At 39.7% G+C, this 18740-nt stretch overlaps 1 protein-coding gene and 1 long non-coding RNA gene across 4 annotated transcripts in view; one reads left to right on the top strand and one right to left on the bottom strand.

Moving 5' to 3' along the window:
* CSTPP1 (centriolar satellite-associated tubulin polyglutamylase complex regulator 1) overlaps positions 1 to 18740 on the bottom strand; it is a 175846-nt gene that overhangs the window by 139603 nt on the left and 17503 nt on the right. The gene's annotated exons all lie outside the window — the stretch shown is intronic.
* LOC138163886 (uncharacterized) lies at positions 9 to 18664 on the top strand. The gene is made up of 4 exons (XR_011168951.1): positions 9 to 329; positions 427 to 545; positions 673 to 771; positions 6943 to 18664. It is a non-coding gene; the product is annotated as an uncharacterized lncRNA (long non-coding RNA).

The following is an 18740-nucleotide window of genomic DNA, read 5'->3' as shown; positions in this document are numbered from 1 at the left end:
CCATGTGGCCATGCCCAGGACACACCCTCAGATACACTGTCAGCCTAGCAACTCGACAGGGACCACAGGCTTTTGGAAACTTTGTAGTTCTGTCGATTCACCTTACACCAATCACTTAATCTCTTTATGTCATGGTTATGCCTGTATGATCATGAGGATGATAAAACTACTAATACTCAGAAGTGGGATCAAAGGATCATAGGATTTAGACTTAAAAGGGCCTCGGAGATCATCTAGTCCAATCTCCTCACTTGAAAGATGAGGAAACTGAAATCCGGAGAAGCTGATTTGCCCAAGATCACACAGGTCGTAAGTACATAACACAGCAGGTATGTTTGAGTATGAATGAGTGCTTTAGAAAGTCCTTGATGTGGATGAGAGTTAACACAACATTCATGTTAGCATTGCCTAACACTTGGCCTACAGGTCGGAGAAGCAGATGTAGCCATTACCATGGGGACACCCAACAGCTCCCATAGGGCCCTGCAAGTCCAGGGCAGGACCCCAAGAAACCAACATAGTCATACAGCCTCCTGCCTACTAATGTAAGCCTCCACTAATAATGAAGGGATTTATAAAATGTTATCACCCAGGGTTCTCCTCTATCTTGGGCCTGGGCTTTTAGGTGCTTGGGTCAAAGAGGGCGATGGTAACAGAGGGATTTTCCAACAGGGGCTGAAGTCATCACACACTGAGCCTCAGTGCATGAGGATATTGGGGGAGTGAGGAAGAACAGCTACTTACAGATTCTTGGACACCAGAAGGTCAATGGTATTATGGTATTTTTTTTTTTTTGCCATGCCTCAAACTCTCACATTTTCCTTCTCTGTAAAATGATCTTATAATTTGCTCTGCCATCTCTGTAACTCAAGGTAAACACCCAGGAAGGTAAAAACTTGCCCTCCTCCCTCTCCTCACATTCTTACTCCCGTTCTCCTCAGCCCTACCCCTTTTCACCCCATATCTTCCTTCGCCCTCCTATTCCATCCTATCCCCTGGAACCCCCATTCTACTATTTATAAAGTCTCCTTTTTTCTTGGTCTCTTCATTTCATTTTCTGTCTTCTTACACTGAAGGAAACATGACTCTTCCCAGGAAGCACTGTTTCCCTGATCACCCTCCTTCCCATTTCTAAAGTCATCCTTCAGAACCTCTTCCTTTGGGATTTAACACATACACCTTTATCCAAGGGTCCAATTTCTCGTAGCTGGTCTCTGGTCTCCAGGTCATTCTCTCCTTTTTTAAAATATCAAGTACTTGGTTCAGTCCATCTTTCCATAACAATCTCTGCCCTCATTCTTGGGTACTTCAATATACACATCAACATGCTCTCTAATAACCAGTTCATCAACCTCCTAAATTCACTCAGTCTCTATCTTCCTTCCATCTTGGTCATACACAGTGATGGTAATACACATGATCTGACCATTGCCTAAAAAAAATATTCACTTCCATTATCCAGAACTCTGAAATTCTACAGCCTACAACCTTCTATCCTTTCTTCTTTCTCGCTGCCTCAGAACCCTATTTGATAACATTTCATAAATCCCCCTCATTAGGGGGCTGTACATTGGTTCTTTCGGGGCCTGCCCTGTACTTCCAAACCTTCTTTACAATGACGGCCATTCTTCTTCCCGCCTTGTTTTTCTAGTCTGTCTCTCATCTCTAGGTTCGCTTCCCTCTCTTCAAAGTCTTGACAGTAGAGCTGACAATCCAACCGTATACTATTAATTACACTTGAATTCATTATCCCCTTGTCCTACCACCAGTCAAATCTTGCCAAACCCCAGTGTTGGATTATCTTCATCATTTACCTTCACGATTCCTGTTTACATGCTGCTGAAGACTCCACAACCCTGCTTACCTGGAAACTTATCTTATCTCAGCTAGATCTGATTGCTCCAAGGGAATCCTTTTCTTTGTCACAGACTGACTGTGTATGACTCTCCACAGCTGCAACTCCAAACTTTCCCCTTTCCTCAAACTTCTTACACCACCACCTCTCCCCACCACCCCAGTAGAAGACTTGGCTTCTCCACTGAGAAGCATTCCTCTCACATTCGCTTCCCCCCATTCTGTACTTCCAAGTCCTTCTTTCTCATACCCTGTCATCTCCTTTGCTCCAGGTTCTGGTGCAAGATGGTGACTCTTTTCTTTGCAAAGGTCAATCTCTCTGCCTTTTGCTCTCAATCCCATCCTGACTCATCTCTACCAGACGCTTCCCTCCTCAATCATTCTCTTTCTTCCAGCCTCAATTTTTCCTTATCCTTTGGCTTCTTACCTACTACCTCCAAATATTCTGAAGCCTCCCTCATTCTAAAAACAATTTCACTCGACCCAGTCATCCTCTCAATCCATAATCCTATATTCCATTCACAGTCAAACTCCTAAAAATGGGTCATTTATTAATGCTAACTCCATTTCCCAACAGTCCTTTGCAGCCTGGCTTCTGACTTTGTCTTTCAACTCAAACTTCTCTCTCCAAGATAACGATGATCTCTCTTTTGAAAACTGTTGATGGATATATTTCTGAATATATCCTTCCCACTTCTCCTATGAAGGGATTCTTCCCTAGTAAATCTGTTTCCAATTTTGTTGTTATTGTTGTTCTATATACCCTTATAGGGTTAGGAGTCAGCTAGGTGACATAGCAGATAGTACTGGACCTGGAGTCAGGAAGATCTGAATTCAAATCTGACCTCAGGAATTTACTGTGTGACCCTGGGCAAGTCATTTAACCTGTCTGCCTCAGTTTTCTCAACTGTAAAATGGGGATCATAATAGCACCTACTTTCCAGGGTTATTCAACTGAGATAATACCTGTACAGCACTGAGCACTGTGCCTGGCACATATTAGGTGCCCAACAAATACTTATTCTCTTCCCCTATGACAAGGAAAAAAGTGTAATTTAACATACTGAGCATAATATTCCTTGAGACTGATTAAGTAGTTATAATAATTGCAATGATAACTTTTGCCTGAAAGAGCTGCAAATTAAATTTACATTATGTAAAAGGAAAACATGAAGTTATATTCTATCTATAATCTTGAAAGCTAAATATTAAATTATAATTATAATTATAAAATAATTATGAACATTTTGTGAGGAACAATGTATAGGAAATGAGAGAAGTAATCCAGCAAGACCTCATATGCTTACTATTATCTGCAAGGCTTCATGAAAATTCTTTAATTTGTAAATTTTGTTGAATATAAATATTTCATTAAATCATATATTATATATAAATTACATATAAATGTAAATTTTATATATAAATTATGTAATATATAAATTGTAACTTAGAAGATTCTTAAAAAAGCATAATGATCATATAGTAACTTAATTTTGATGTTGGACTTTTTTTATTTGCACAAAGGTTTACAGCACTTGGCTCAACTCCAGACGTATACAGTCTTAAACGTGGCTCTGGATTGAGTTTACACCTGTATGCTGATTTAAAATGAGAATAAAGTGAAAATTCTCATTCACACAAAGATATGTTGGAAAATGACAAAAGAATATTACAAGCTCTCTTGCCAAAAGATGGAAATGTATTTTTTTATTTTTTTGCCACCAAACTAACCAACCAAAATAAATAGCTAGTTCCAGTATAAATTTTGGTTTTCTACTAGCTAATGACAAGTCTATTAAATGATTGTTGTTGTTCAATTGTTTTAGTCGTGTCCGACTCTCTGTGACCCCATTTGGGGTTTTCTTGGCAAAGATACTGGAGTGGCTTGCCATTTCCTTCTCCAGCTCATTTTATATATGAGGAAACTGAGGCAAACAGGGCAAAGTGCCTTGCCCAAGGTTACACAGCTAGTAAGTGTCTGAGGCCATATTTGAACTCAGATTTTCCTGACTCTGGCTGGGTCTGGCATTCTATCCACTGTGCCACATAGCTGCCCCCATATAAAATGATAAATATACTTAAAGTTCAATTTCATATATTGCTTTCTTTTTAACAATAAGTATATATAAACTAACCTTCATAAGGAAAAAAAAAACTCTTCAAATGTAACTTACTTCTCTTCTGCCAATGACACATGGGATCCTCTATCAAAGAAATTCTATTGAACAACTGATTGCCAATACTGCTAACCAGTTCATTTGAAAATTCACCAGAGAGAATAGTAACATAAATAAACAGAGAACAAGTTGAAATTGGAAAACCATCTTAATACTCAGTGAGAAGCCAGATAAGGTTTATTTCTGCAGGACATCTGTAATGGTCCAAGGTGGTGTCAAGATATATGATGAGTGATGATAGTCATCAAGCAGCCTAATGTTTATACTGCTAACATCTCGATTATTGGCTTAGAGAGGATGAGGGGAATGAGGGACCACTCTGGCTCCAAGTACAAAACACAAGGAGGGGTATGCGCATGTATCTGACCATTCGTGGAGAATGTGTCTGACTTGGATGCCAAACCTTTGTAGCAGTTTAGAAAAACAACTTGATGATGGTTGAGAAACTACAAAAACACCTTGTACTTAGAAGTGATAAGAGTTTGATGTAATTGATGCATGCACATGGCAATGAAGGTTTCAAACTACTATGAAAGCAAACTTGCAATGCTTGTCAAAGAGGAAAAATATATTTGTAACACAATTGGCCAATTATTTAATGCTTAAAATGCCATTAAAGAATTTTTAGCACAAACCCCTCAGACCATTGCTTAAGATGAGAACTAGTCTTGTAACGAAGAATAAGGGAAAAGGGGGCAAAGTCAGTTCAGCCAAACCTACTAAGAGGCCAACCATGCCTGACAACATTTGCCGATCATCCCCACTCCTACAGAGAAAGTCTCAACTCTTCCCTTTCACACAATCTCTTAAGTGATAAAATTCAATGGCCTTTTCTCAGTCTTCACACTGCCTGACCTTTCCAGCAGCTTTTCATACCACTGACCCATCTTCTAAATAGTCTCTCCTACTTTGACTCCAGTGACAACTCTCTTTCTTCTGTTCCTCTTTGTGTGTATCTCTCTCTTTCTCTCTTCTCTGTCTCTCTCTCTTTTCTTTCTTTCTCTCTTCCTCCTATCTATCTGACTGTTCCTTCTTAGTCTCCTTTACTGAACTGTTCTCTTTCACCAACAAAGCCTGGATGGACACCCACCAAGACTTTAACTCTTCTGGTGATCTTATCAACTCTAATGGGCTCAATTATTATCTCCATGCAGATTAACTCCTAAATCCTACCTATCTTTTCCTTATTTTTGTAAATATTCATCCATTTCATTTAGATTATCAGCTTTATTGGTATATAACTGGGTAAAATAATTCCTAATAATTTCTTTACTTCTTCACTGGTGATGAATTCACCTTTGATATTTTAATACTGGTAATTTGATTTTCTTCTTTTTAAAAAGTTAGTTAATGATTTTTTATTTTTAAAAACCCTCCTAGTTTTATTTAGTAATTCAATGATTATTTTGCTTTCAATTTTGTTAATCTTTTCTTTGATTTTCACGATTTCTATTTTGCTATTTTATTGGTGGTTTTGAATTTGTTGATTTTCTTAGTATTTTCAGTTGTATGACCAATTTGTTGATCTCCCTTTCTTTTACTAATGAAAGTATTTAGGGATATAATTTCACCATTGAACTACTTTGGCTGCATCCTTTAAATTCTGGTAGGTTGTCTTATTGTTGTCATTATCTTTAATGAAATTATTGTTTCTACGATTTGTTCTTTGGCAAATCCATTCCTTAGGATTAAATTATTTAGTCACTAATTTTTAATAGTCACTTTAGTGCCCATTTAATATAATTTTATTATAATGTGTCCTATAAAATATATGTCTAATATTTCTGCATTTTCTGTATTTGTTGGTCAGATTTTTATGCCCTAATACATGGTCAACTTTTGTGAAAGTACCATGCACAAATGAGAAATAAGTGTACACTCCTTTCTCTTTTCATTCAGACTCTGGATAAAGTCCAAAATAATTCTTTTTTCTCTCTTCAGAGGTCTAAGCACCACCAAAGGACATTTGTTTGTTTTGCAATGAAGGAAAGATAAGGAGGAAGGGAGGACTTTGGGAATGTTTTCCTTAGGGATACAAACTTTTTCAGAACAGCACTGGATGTACCACATCTTCATCTTCCTAATTAATACACTGTTAGATTCATAGATTTGGAACTGGGAGGCACCTTTAAGGCCAACTCCCTCATTTTATATACTCTGAGCCCAGAGATGTCTATGTGACTTGCTCAGTGTCCTCAGGTAAGTAGCTGATACATGGATCCAGGCCCAGGGCCTTGGTCTCTAACAACAGAATTTTTTTCATGAAGCCTTTACCTTTACCTTACAAGGAGTACAACTCACTTAGGATCACAGATTTAGAATCAAAAGATGCTTTTAGAGATAATCTGATCTTGGGATTCTTATCCTGCCTCCATGGATAGGTTTCAGGATATCCATGAAACTGGGTGGGAAAAAAATTACATTTGTTATTTTACTAACTTCTAACTTAATTTTAGCATTTGCTTAAATTATGAATTTTTTAAAAACTCAATATTATTTTGAGAAAGAGTCCATAGGCTGCACCAGCCTGCTAAAAGGGCATCTGACACAAAAAGATCATGAACGCCTCATCAAATCAACCCTATGGTTTTACAAATAAGAAAACCGATGACCAGAGAAGTAAGAACCCTTTGCCTAAGGTCACGCAGATGGAAGGAGGCAGAGACCAAATGGGCATGCGGGTACTCTGGATCCAAGTCCAGTGATGAGAACCCTAGGAGCTCAGAGGTGGGAGGATCTTAGAGACAATATAATTCAACCCAGTCCAAAACAAAAAGCCTTTCCACAAAGCACCCAACAAACGTCAGCAGGGTTTTGCTCGCAGACCCACTGAGGCAGCAGAATGTGCACCCGAGTCACGCTATTAAGAGCATTTGTTCTTTTCAACAAACCAGAATTTGTTCCTTTGCAGCTTTCCCTTGCTGGTTCCAGTTCTGTCCTACAGCAGCATCCAGAACAAGCCTGATTCTTCTCTCACAGGACAGCCCTTCAAATACTTGAAGACAGGGATCGCGCCTCCACCAAATCTTCTCTTCTCTAGACAAACATTGATAGTTCCTTCTCTGATATTCATGGCATGACCTCAGGGCCCTGGCCATCCTGATTGCCCTCCCTTGGACATTCTCTAGGTCAAAAGTGTCTTTCTTCAACTGAGTCCCTGGAACTGAATACAAAGCTCTAGACATTGTGTAAGCAGGGCAGAGTAAAGGAGGATTATTACCTCCCTGGTTTAGGAAACAATGCTGCTCTCAATTTTCATTCCACTACATCATGCTGCCAGGCATAACTAATGTTTGTGTATGTGTGTGCGTATGTATGTGTATAGATAGGTGCATCATATATGTACTATGAAAACATGACAGTGCTTTTAATAGAATAACTCACATTTATACTGCACTCTCCTCCACCAAACTCCTACATCGAATACCTTGTGGCATGAAGGTGACCTGGGGTGCTCAAAATCCATGCCAGCTAAGCACAAGCTGTGGCAGGTCCCACCAGAGTATAGTCTCAGTGACAGACTGCGTCTGCTATCCAAGGACCAGTTTATCCAAATAGGGAGCTCATCACCAGGGTGGTTCCAGAACGACGAATCTCTGGACACTCTTGAAAACCATCTTCCCAGTTACTGACAGGTTTCCATCTGCTTCAGCGAGGTTACCCAAACCAACAAAAGCGCAGATCTTCAAAGCATTAATGTGGACGGCAATTTTGTTTTTTATGGTGTGCTTTTCTCCAACAACCTTGTGATGAAAGCAGCTCCCATTTTATAGATAAGGAAACTTAGGAGTCTTAAGTGACTTGCACAGTCACACGGCTAGTGAGTGTCAGAGACCAAGGCCAAAGGGTAACTTCCCTATATGTTGTGTTGCCTCTCTGAGCACACACACTGGACTTCAAACTTACAGAAACACAGTTTTCTTGTCTGTCTGAGATGGTTCCTAGCCTCTGAGAATTCCACAGTTTGGGAAAACTTTCTCTGTGCTAATAGAAGAAACCTGACCCTGGTATGAAAAAAGAGTTGTAAATTGTTTAGACTGTGAAAGTTCAATAGCATCACTAAGCTAATACTTAACAGTAATTTTCTAACTAATAAGCAGAAAGTGGTGGATGCACCCCAACAAGGGCACTTGATGAGGTCCCTTTCTCTAGTGTGGCCCAAGGTTACAGTGTGCTACGTCACGGATTCCCATCCACCCAGCCAAACCAGCCTTGACTTGAACTTCCCTAACCACCCCTTTGGCAGTTCCAAGGAAGCCAGCCTTTCCTGAGCCCCTCTGTTCTGTCTTCCTTCTCAAATCATCATGTATATATTGGTCTATTGTCAAGTTGTAGCTACCTCAATAGAATGTAAGTTCCCTGAGGCCAGAACTTTTTATTTTCTCTCCGTATCCCCAATATCTGTCACACTGCCTTACAAAGAGTAATAACATGCTTGTTGAATTTGATTTTATTGTACTGAAAACTAACAAAATCCAGTTCACTTTTATTCACACTGGAGTGTCTATATCTTCCTTTGCCTCCTCCCCAACTAAATGCACTTTTCTAGCCTTTTGTCCCAAGTGCCAAAATTCCTTGTCATGATTCTGGTCAAATATTAAAACTTCTTTCCTTCCGTTTCCCAAATAATCTTGTCTTTAAATATCTGCTTAAGGGTGACATAGTGATGGAAGACCATCACAAGTATTTCCAGCCTTGATTTTTTTGACATAGGTTAGCATCCTACAGTAGTAAGATATTTTCTCTTAAAGAGGGATTTCACAGGGGCAAGAAATTTAAACACCGGACTATTTGACCACAACCAAAGTTATGCCAATAGCTGAAAACTCTAAAACAGTACTTAAACTATGTTGCTCAGAGATACAAATTCAAAACCAAAGGAACCATGAGTTGGACAAGATCTATGTGTAAAAATAGTTACATGGAGAACAAGATTGGTTATAAAATTATTCTGTTTTAATATTTACAACAATATCCTCTAGGAAATATATATAAAGAATACTGTAGGAAAACAGGGTTGTGTATCAAGTCTGAGTCACAATCCTGAGGCAGAAACATCTTGGGAAATAGGGTAAAGACTCATTCACTGTAATTCAACAAACATTTACTAAGCATCTGGTATGTGTAAAAGCTCTGTGCTGGGTTCTGGGATAGAAAAATCAGTCGGTGCCAAGGAGTCAGTGAATGCTAAGGAGTTTACATTCGACTGGGACATACAAAACATGCACAGATAAGTCAACAGAAGGCAGAGGACACCACCAAATGGGGGCACTGGGGGAGGATTCTCTAGAAGCAGACACCTGCATTAAGCCTGGAAGACAAAGGTTCTTCAAAGGGTAAATGAAATACACAGAGGCAGATGAAGAGGGAACTGGAGGAAGAGCTGGCTAGCATTAAGTGAGTGAAATGGAGTAGTTCTAAATAAGGTGGGGGAGGTAGAGAAGCCAGACTGAGGAGGGCCTTACAATGCCAGGTTAATCAGTGTCTGGCTTATTCTGAAGGAAACAAGGAGCCACGGAAGGTTTTTGAGTAGGATAGGGCAGCTAAGTGGCACAGTGGATACAGCTGGGTCTGGAGCCAGGAAGACCTCAGTTCAAATCCAGCCTCAGACACTAACTAGCTGTCCAGTGACCCTGGACAAGTCACTGAACCTCAATTTGCCTCAGTGTTCTATTCTGTAAAATAAGGGTCATAACAGCACCTACCTCCCAGGGCTATTGTGAGGGTCAAATGAGATATTGTCAGTGCCTGGCAAACAGTAGGTGCTTAATAGAAGCCTGTTCCCTCCATCCCCCCTCCCATGGTCAGAAGCAAAAGGAGGCCTTGGCATGTGGATTACGCCCTCTGGCATATTTGCAGAGGGCATTCAAAAAGCAACAGCTGCATTCAATAGCCAGTTTTGCTACTGGTGTCCCTGGAGGAAATGCCCACATCAAGGGGAATCACAGGTTTCTGGTATAGGCTTGAAAGAACACTGGCTGTGGAGTCGTAAAGCTTTGGTTAAGATTCCACATCTGATACTACCTGTGCTTCCTTGGAAAATTTACATAACCTCCATGGGCCTCAGTTTCCTCATCTGTAAAAGACTGGCTTAAATGACCTCTGAGGGCCCTTCAGGTTAAAGAGTCATGACATTTTGACCTACAATGCATAGATGTTTTGTAGAAGTAACATAGACCTGCAGTAGGAAGGTTATCTTAGCAACCAAGTGAATGACAGACTGGAAAAGGGGTGTTTGTAGGCTGAGAGAATAATGACAAGGCTTTTATAAGAATCCATATGAGTAATCGTGAAAACCTGAACAGGTACAGTATCCATATGTGTGCAGTGAAGAGGATAAATACTGGAGATGCTATGGAGATAGAATAGAGCAAACATGACAGACAACTGAGGTGAGAGAGAGGGGAGTGTCAGCCATGAGTCCATGTTTATGAGCCTTAATGGCTGAAAACCAGGGAAGTGCAGTGAGGGGCAGAGCTAAATGGAGGAGGGTTCTGTGTGGGACATGCCGAGTTTTCAAAGCACACATCCAGAATGATGATCCAGAGAAGAAGGTGCCCAGGCAGTTGACAATGTGGGGACAGCACCTTCTGTAGAGAGATAGTGGAGCCCGTGAAAGCAGAGATCATTGAGAGAAAGTACAGAGAAAGAACAGGGACAAGGGAAAAACCTGATGGAGAACAAAACTAGCTATCCCAGAGCTGCATAATGATCCAGAAAGGAAGACTGACAAGTAATAGTCATGCAGGTAGCATGAGAAACAGGAGATAACTATCAGAAAAGCCAAACGAGGAAGGAGGACCCAGTAGAAGAGGGTCATACTGGAAAAAAAGAATGAGAACCAATTATTTAGGTGGCTTTATTTCTGTAGTGTTTTATAGTTGTACTCATATAATTCCTGTATCTTGGTAAGTGGACTCCCAAACATTTTATACATTCTATAGATACTACCTCTTCCTGCAGAGTTTTGTGTTGTAATATATAGAAAAGTTGGTTCTTTACGTGGATTTATTTTGTATTCTGCTGTCTTGTTGAAATTATTGTTCCAATTAATTTTCGGTTGAATCTCTAGACTTCTCTAATTAAACTATCATAACATCTATAAAAAGCGATATTTTTTTATCTTTGTCTATGCTTCTTCTCATTTATTTTTTCTTGTCTTATTCCTATAGCTAGCATTTCTAGTACTAAGTAAAATACTGGTGACAATGGACATCTTTGTTTTAACCTTGATCATACTGGAAAGGTCTCTAGCATTTCTCCATTACGTATAATGCTAATTATTGCTTTTAGATAGGCACTACTTGGCATTTTAAGGAATGGTACATTTATTCCTATTCCTTTTTACTTTTTTAATGCAAAAGGATGTATTTTGTCAAAAACTTTTTCTGCATCTCTTGATATAATCATGTGATTTTTATGGTCTATTATGTTCATAGGCTTCCTCATAATGGACCATCCCCATATTTCTGGCATAACTACAACCTAGTGATATTGTATAATCTTTATGATGAGTTGTTATAGCTTCTTTGGTAAAATTTTGTTGAATATTTTTGCATTGACATTCACTAGAGGTATTTGTCTATCTTCCTTTATGTTATCTCTCCCTGGCTTAGATGCCAGAACTATATTTGTCTCAGAGAAGTTTAGAAGGATTCTTTCTTTCCCCTTTTTTTTGCAAATAATTTATGTAATGTTATAATTGTTTTTTTAATATTTGATAGAATTCACTTTTAAATTCATCATTTAGTGACTTGAAGAGAGTATAGTCTCTCTGTTTTTAGGTACCAGAACCATATTTACCTCATGAAAGTTGATAGGATACCTTTTCTTGTTTTTGCAAACAATTTATGTAATACTGGAAATAATTGTTCTTTGAATGTTCAATAGAATTCACTTGTAAATCCATCTAGTGACCTTGGGGAGAGCAGTTTCAGTTGAGTGCAGTCAGACGTTGAAGAGGTTAAGAAATGGGTGGTAGGTAAGAAGGTAAATGCAGCAAGTATTTATTAATCTAGAATTTTGGTAGTGAAGGGGGGGATTTGAAGAGACAGGAAAGTCAAGTGAAAGCTTTGTGTTTTTTTTAATGGGACACATGATTGGTTGCTGTCCTTTGTTCTCAAAGAGAGCCAAGATGATATCACTATGTTAGAGTCAAGTTACAGTGTGTCCAACTATGGCTGATCAGGCCAAAAAAGAGCTCAGAAGGCTCTCCCACAGGTCAGGCATCAATAGGCCATGTGAACATTTGGTGTTGGATTCTCTAAATTTGCACATCTCATGTTTCTTTTTTTTGTTTCTTATCAAACATTTCACATTAGCCATGCTATATAGAAGAATTGAATAAATGGGAGGAACCATGAGAAAGGAAAAACAAAACAAAAAAGATAGCAAATAGTATGCTTCCATCTGTATTCAGACTCCAAAGCTCTTTCTCTGAATGTGGACAGCATTTTCCATCATGAGTCTACTGGAGTTGTCTTAGAACCTCGCATAGCTGAGAAGAGCTAAGTCTATCAAAGTTAGTCATTGCACAACATGGGCTGTTACTATGTACAATGTTCTCCTGGTTCTGCTCACTTCACTCAGCCTCAGTTCATATATGTCTTTCCAGATTTTTCTGAAGTCTGCCTGATCATCATTTCCTATAGCACAACAGTATTCCACTACATTCAAATATCACAACTTGTTCAGCCATTCCCCGATTGATGGACATTCCTTCAATTTCCAGTTCTTGCTCACCACAAAAAGAGCTGCTATAAATATTTTTGTATGTGTGGGTCCTTCCCCCATTTTTATGATCTCTTTGGGATACAGTCCTAGAAGTGGTATTGCTGGGTCAAAGTGTATGCACAGTTTTATAGTCCTTTGGGCAAAGTTCCAAATTGCTCTCCAAAATGGTTAGATCAATTCACAATCCACCACACATGAATATTCTAATTTTCCCACATCTTCTCTAGCATTTATTACTTTTCCTGTTTTGCCATGTTATCCAATCTGCTAGGTGTGATGTGGTACCTCTGAGTTGTTTTGATTTGCATTTCTCTAATCAATAGTGATTTAGAGCATTTTTCCATATGACTATATAGCTTTAATTTCTTCCTCTGAAAACTGCCTGTTTATATCCTTGGAACATTTATCAATTGGGGAATGACTTGTATTCTTATAAATTTGACTCAGTTCTCTATATATTTTAGAAATGAGGCCTTTATCAGAGACACTGGTTGCAAAAATTCCCACTTTTCTGCTTCCTTCCTTATCTTGGTTGCATTGGCTTTGTTTGTGCAAAAAACTTTTCAATTTAATGTAATCAAAATTATTCATTTTGCATTTCATAATGTTTTCTATCTTTTGTCTGGTCATAAATTCTCCTGTTCTCCATAAATCTGACAGGTAAACTATTCCTTGCTCTCCTAATTTGCTTATGGTATCAGCCTTTATATCTAAATCATGTACCCATTTGGACTTTATTTTTGTATATGGTGTAAGATGTTGGTCTATGCCCAGTTTCTGCCATACTACTTTCCAGTTTTCCCAGTAGATTTTGTCAAATAGTGAGTTCTTATTCCAGAAGCTGGGGTCTCTGGGTTTATCAAACAGTAGATTACTATAGTCATTGACTGCTGTCTTGTATACCTAACCTATTCCACTGATCCACCACTCTATTTCTTAGCCAGTACCAAGTAGTTTTGATGATTGCTGCTTTATTAAACAATGTAAGATCTGGTATGAATAGACCACCTTCCCTAGCATTTCTTTTATGTTCTGGACCTTTTGTTCTTCCAGATGAATTTTGTTATTGTTTTTTCTAGTTCTATAAAATAATTTTTTAGTAGTTGATTGATGAGATACTGAACAAGTAAATTAATTTAGACAGAACTATCATTTTATTGTATTAGCTCAGTCTAATGAGCAACTAATGTTTTTCCAATTATTTAGATGTAACTTTATTTGTGTGAAAAGTGTTCTATAATTGTGTTTATACAGTTCCTAGGTTTGTTGTGGCAAGTAGACTCCCAAATATTTTATAACATCTACAGTAACTTTAAATGGAATTTCTCTATCTCTTGCTGTTGAGCTTTGGTAGTAATATACAGAAATGCTCATGATTTATGTGAGTTTATTTTATATCCTGCAACTTTGTTAAAGTTGTTTATTATTTCAAGTAGTTTCTACTTGATTCTCTAGGAATTTCACGTTTCTTTTGAGCTACTTCAATTCTGCTTTGCTCATAAAGCACCTTCTTGATGAGGGCACACCACGTGGGCAGTCTTATTCCAGTGTCTCCCATGTCATGCAATCAATTCCAAAGTTCTCCTGACCATCATGTGAATGCTTGCCTTACATGAGTTCTCCATAAAATAGTCTTTGGGGCAAGTGTATGTTTGGCACTCAAACATGGCCAGCCCATCAGAGTTGTGTAGAGTTTGAATACTTGGCAGTTTAGTTCAAGAAAGGACCTCAGTGTCTGGCACCTTATCCTGCCAGGTGATCTTCAGAATCTTCCTAAGGCAATTCAAGTGGAAGCGATTCTGTTTCTTGGCATGGTGCTGTTAAGACTGTCCAGGTTTCATAGGCATACAACAATGAGGTCAGCACAACAGCTCTGTAGACCTTCAGTTTGGCAGTCAGTCTAATACCTCTTCTCTCCTGCACTTTCCTTCAGAGCCCCCAAACACTGAGCTGCTCTGGTAATGCGTGTGTCAATTTCATTATCAATGTGTACATCTCTGGAAAGTATGCTGCCAAGGGAAGTGAACTTACAGTATTCAAAACTTCTCCATTTGCTGTAACCAACAGTTCCATGTATCGATGGTGTGGTGCTGGCTGACAATGGGATAGACAGGAAGATACAGAAGATGAAAGAAAAAATGATATTGGGGAAACTCTTGGAGATAGGAGAGGATAAAATTGAGGGCATAAGTAGAAGAGTTGGCTTTAGCAAGGAGAAGGGCCATTTTTTTTTAAAGGCTCTGAGAGAAAGTAGGAAAGGAAGAGAGGATGGGTGAAGATGATATGCAGAGGGCTTATGATGCATGGAGAAGGGGAAGGAGAGATTTCACAAGAGATGGCAAGGACACCTGGTCAGGGAGGAAGGAAATGTCACTGAGAGCTTGAGGAAAGAAGAGAAGGTTTGCAACAGCTGCTAAAGGGAGTGGGTCAGAGATTCAATCAAGGAAAAATAAAAGGATTGTCAATTGAAAAAAAAAGTAACATGAATTTATAATGGAAAGTCACCCTGACTGAATGAAATTCTTTCAGTTGGCATTAGCTGCTCAGAGTTAATGACTGGAAGCACAGCCATTTATGTTGGAATTAATTGTTCTCTGTTTGATAGAATTCACTTGTAAATCGTTTAGTAACTTTGGATTTTTAACTGGAATGTAGAGCTGATTCAATATTAAGAAAATTATAAACATAACAGACAATGTTAATTTCTTTAAAAATGGGGGAATACAGAGATAGGCATGTAGAAGACTCATTCCACCTACAGGCAGCACCTCATTTATGTACATGCCTCTCATCTAAACTAACAGCCTGAGGGAAATGATCAAATCTATTTTTAGAATTCACTCTACCAGACAAACACAATTTATGGATCTTCCCTTTTAGGGATGTCCAGATGACAAATTTCTCTTAAGCTGCACCTGATGCTGGTGCTCACTTACAAATGGGGAGCTGTTCAATTTTATGACTGCCACCCCTCAGGTGCAAATTAGGAGGCGCCGAGAAACACAATGCCAGAGTAGGTGGGCTTCTGGGGCAGTCACCGGAGCCTTCTTCCCAGCCACTCCACTGCCCTCTCAGCATTCCAATCGGACTTATTCTTTCCCTTGTTAGTAAGAGCATTATTATGTTCAAGGTAAAGAGGAAAAACGCATTAGATGCAATTACCAGTTCTGAGCAAGTTTGGGAGCTCTTTGTCATTTCAAAGTCCAGCACTTGAATAACAGAAAGTCCAAATTCTTTCACTTGGAAGGACTATTTTTTTTTTTAGACAAAGTGGAAGCACACAGCACAGGAAGCAGTCCTCAGTAAGCCACCGTTCATAAACAGCTTTACTGAGAGCATAACAAAGGTTCTGTTGTGCTCGTGTATGGTAGGGCCAGTGAGCAGCAGGAGGAGCAGATGAACTCTTTTAAGAGACAAAGATTCTGTCTTCATGCAAATGTTTGCATTAATAAAAATGAAGAAAAAGATACAGAAAATGCAGGCCCGTTGGACATAATGGGTCTCTAAACAGGAGGTTTTTTTCACATTTTCCAGGAGGAGTCAGCAGGTCTTTTAAAAAACTTTTCTCATTCTGAACACTTCACAGACATCACAAGAAAGCCATGCAAATAACAGAAGCAAATCAAAGGACATCCCGCTGCTCTGCTGGCGCCTCTCTCGTCCATGCCTGGTTTGTCATTTTCTGTTAACCCTGGTGCTGGCTGCTGTTTTTGTTGAGGAATGAGGGCCCCAGCCCATGTGGCAGGACATGTCCAGCCAGCTGGCCCCAGCACTGAGAACATTACAATGCGTGGCATGTGCGACCACTTGGGGACACGTGCTGCCAGGCAACACAGTCCACTGTGGGATTTTTTACACACCCAGTTTGCAAATCTGTTTGGGGAAAATGCTTTAAATTAAGTACTAAATACATGATCTCAAGTACAAATGGGAAGGCAGCATGGCATCCTGAGAGCACTGAATCTAGAGTCAGGGTCCTAGGTTTGAATCTGGCTCTAGGGCTTGCTACCTGTGAGATAACGGGTGGATCCCTTAATCTTTCTGGATCTCAAGTTTCCTCAGCTTAAAATGAAGGGGCAAGGCTAGATCAGTGATTCTTAACCTTTTTTTGTCATGGGCCCTTTAGTGGTCTGGTAAAGCTTATGAAGCACTCCTCAGAATAACAGTTTTAAATAACTGAAGGAAATTAATGGGAGAGTTTAATGAAAATTATGATGCATTTTTTTCCCCTTTCAAGTCCATGGATCCCGGAAATCTAGGCTCATGGACACCAGGTTAAGCATCTCTGGACTAAAACTAAGCCAAAAGGAACCCCTGGTGTAGATAATCTCCACAGCTCCTGCAAGCTCTAAACTGACACCCCTTAAATTGAAAAAGTTACTAGTAAAAGTCCAATTCTCCACTTGAAATATTGACATCTCAAACTATAGATACTGCTATTTAAATTGGCAAATTTTCCTTTATTATAGACTTTTCCACATTTCTTCACCCTAACAGAAATCCGTTAGCTTTGTATTTATGATACATGGAGGGCTCACTTTGTTGAACATTATTAGTTGTGTTGTAAAATAATCTGGCTCCTTAAAAAAAAATCAGGTTTCTAAGTCATGGTGAATCATTCACTCAGAGACAGCTTGAGTGGGTTAATTAGAAACAGCTGAGGGAAATACAATGCCATCACATATGCCTCCAGTCTATAAGGCAAAAGAAAGGGCTGTTCCAGAAGATCCCCAAAGGGGAGGTTATTCCACAGGATGGGTCAAAGCTCTGAAGATCCCAAAATCAGACCACAAGAATTTAAGAGACCTGCTCCCAGTCCCTAGCAGGTAATGAGGTAATGACCACGTGGGGTTCATAACTCACCCCAGGCAGGGGTTTGGTGGGATGGGACAGAGTGCCCATCAGCTAAAGGCTAAAGCAGTAGTGGAGGGGCCAGCAGTTTTACTAGATAACATAGCACACACTCTAAGGTTGATAAAGCAACTTTCCTCATAACAACCCCTCAGGTAAGTCAGTACAAGTCTCTTAGATAGATCTAGTAAGTTCTATCTGTCCATCCTCTGTTTTGGAAGAGGACTGATTACATCATGGGGTGATGTCTTGACTTGTATGTGAACTGGAGTTAAGTGAAGCAGAGTAGTACAAAGTAATTAGCCTCTCTCACAGTCATGGAAGTCCAGTGGCCAGACACAAGGCAGGATGACCTTGACATCTTTGATGTCTGAACAAACTCTAAACACTCCAGAGCACCTGTTTTGGCCACCTCCCTGGATGCTGGAACCCACTGTTCCCATCTGCCCATTCTCCAGAGAGTCTTCACATGCTGGGGGCAGACACCCCCTAACTCGCCAATGGGTCTGAGGCTGGTCAGTTTCTCTCATCTGCCAAGATGGTTTACTGGCATGTGGCTGCTGCATGTGCTACAGCTTCTTGGAGCCACAAGTGAGAGCTGGCTGACAGGTGGACGCCAAACGTGGATGAGCAGTCCTGAAAAGGGCTTGGCAAGTCCTCACACCAGAGGTACTCAACCTCCCTGAATACCCCCCCATATGCCTCAAGTTCTATGTATTAATTATGTGACTTGCTTATCTATCCTTAAAATTGAATTAACTCACTTCTGCTTTGCTATCACTATCTTCATAAAAACACTAGCATGTATAATAATAACCTATTCCTCAGTTTTTCATCTGTAAACAGTTGTGCTGGGCAGCTAGGTGATGCAATGAATAGAGCACCAGCCCTGGAGTCAGGAGGACCTGGGTTCAGATCCGGCCTCAGACACTTAACACACACACACAAAACAAACTAGCTGTGTGACCTTGGGGGCAAGACACTTAACCCCAAATGCCCTCCAAAAAAAAAACACAAAAAAATTCTTGATATCCTTTAGGGGGTGGCTAGGTGGCACAGTGAGTAAAGCACCGGCCCTGGAGTCAGGAGGACCCGAATTCAGTTGCGGTCTCAGACACTTAACAC

The sequence above is a fragment of the Petaurus breviceps genome, unplaced genomic scaffold (genome assembly GCF_028583685.1).
Source record: "Petaurus breviceps papuanus isolate PSGF00001 unplaced genomic scaffold, PetGlider_PUasm1.0 188, whole genome shotgun sequence".
NCBI classification, from domain to species: Eukaryota; Metazoa; Chordata; class Mammalia; order Diprotodontia; family Petauridae; genus Petaurus; species Petaurus breviceps.
This window is presented reverse-complemented; position numbering and strand designations above follow the sequence as displayed.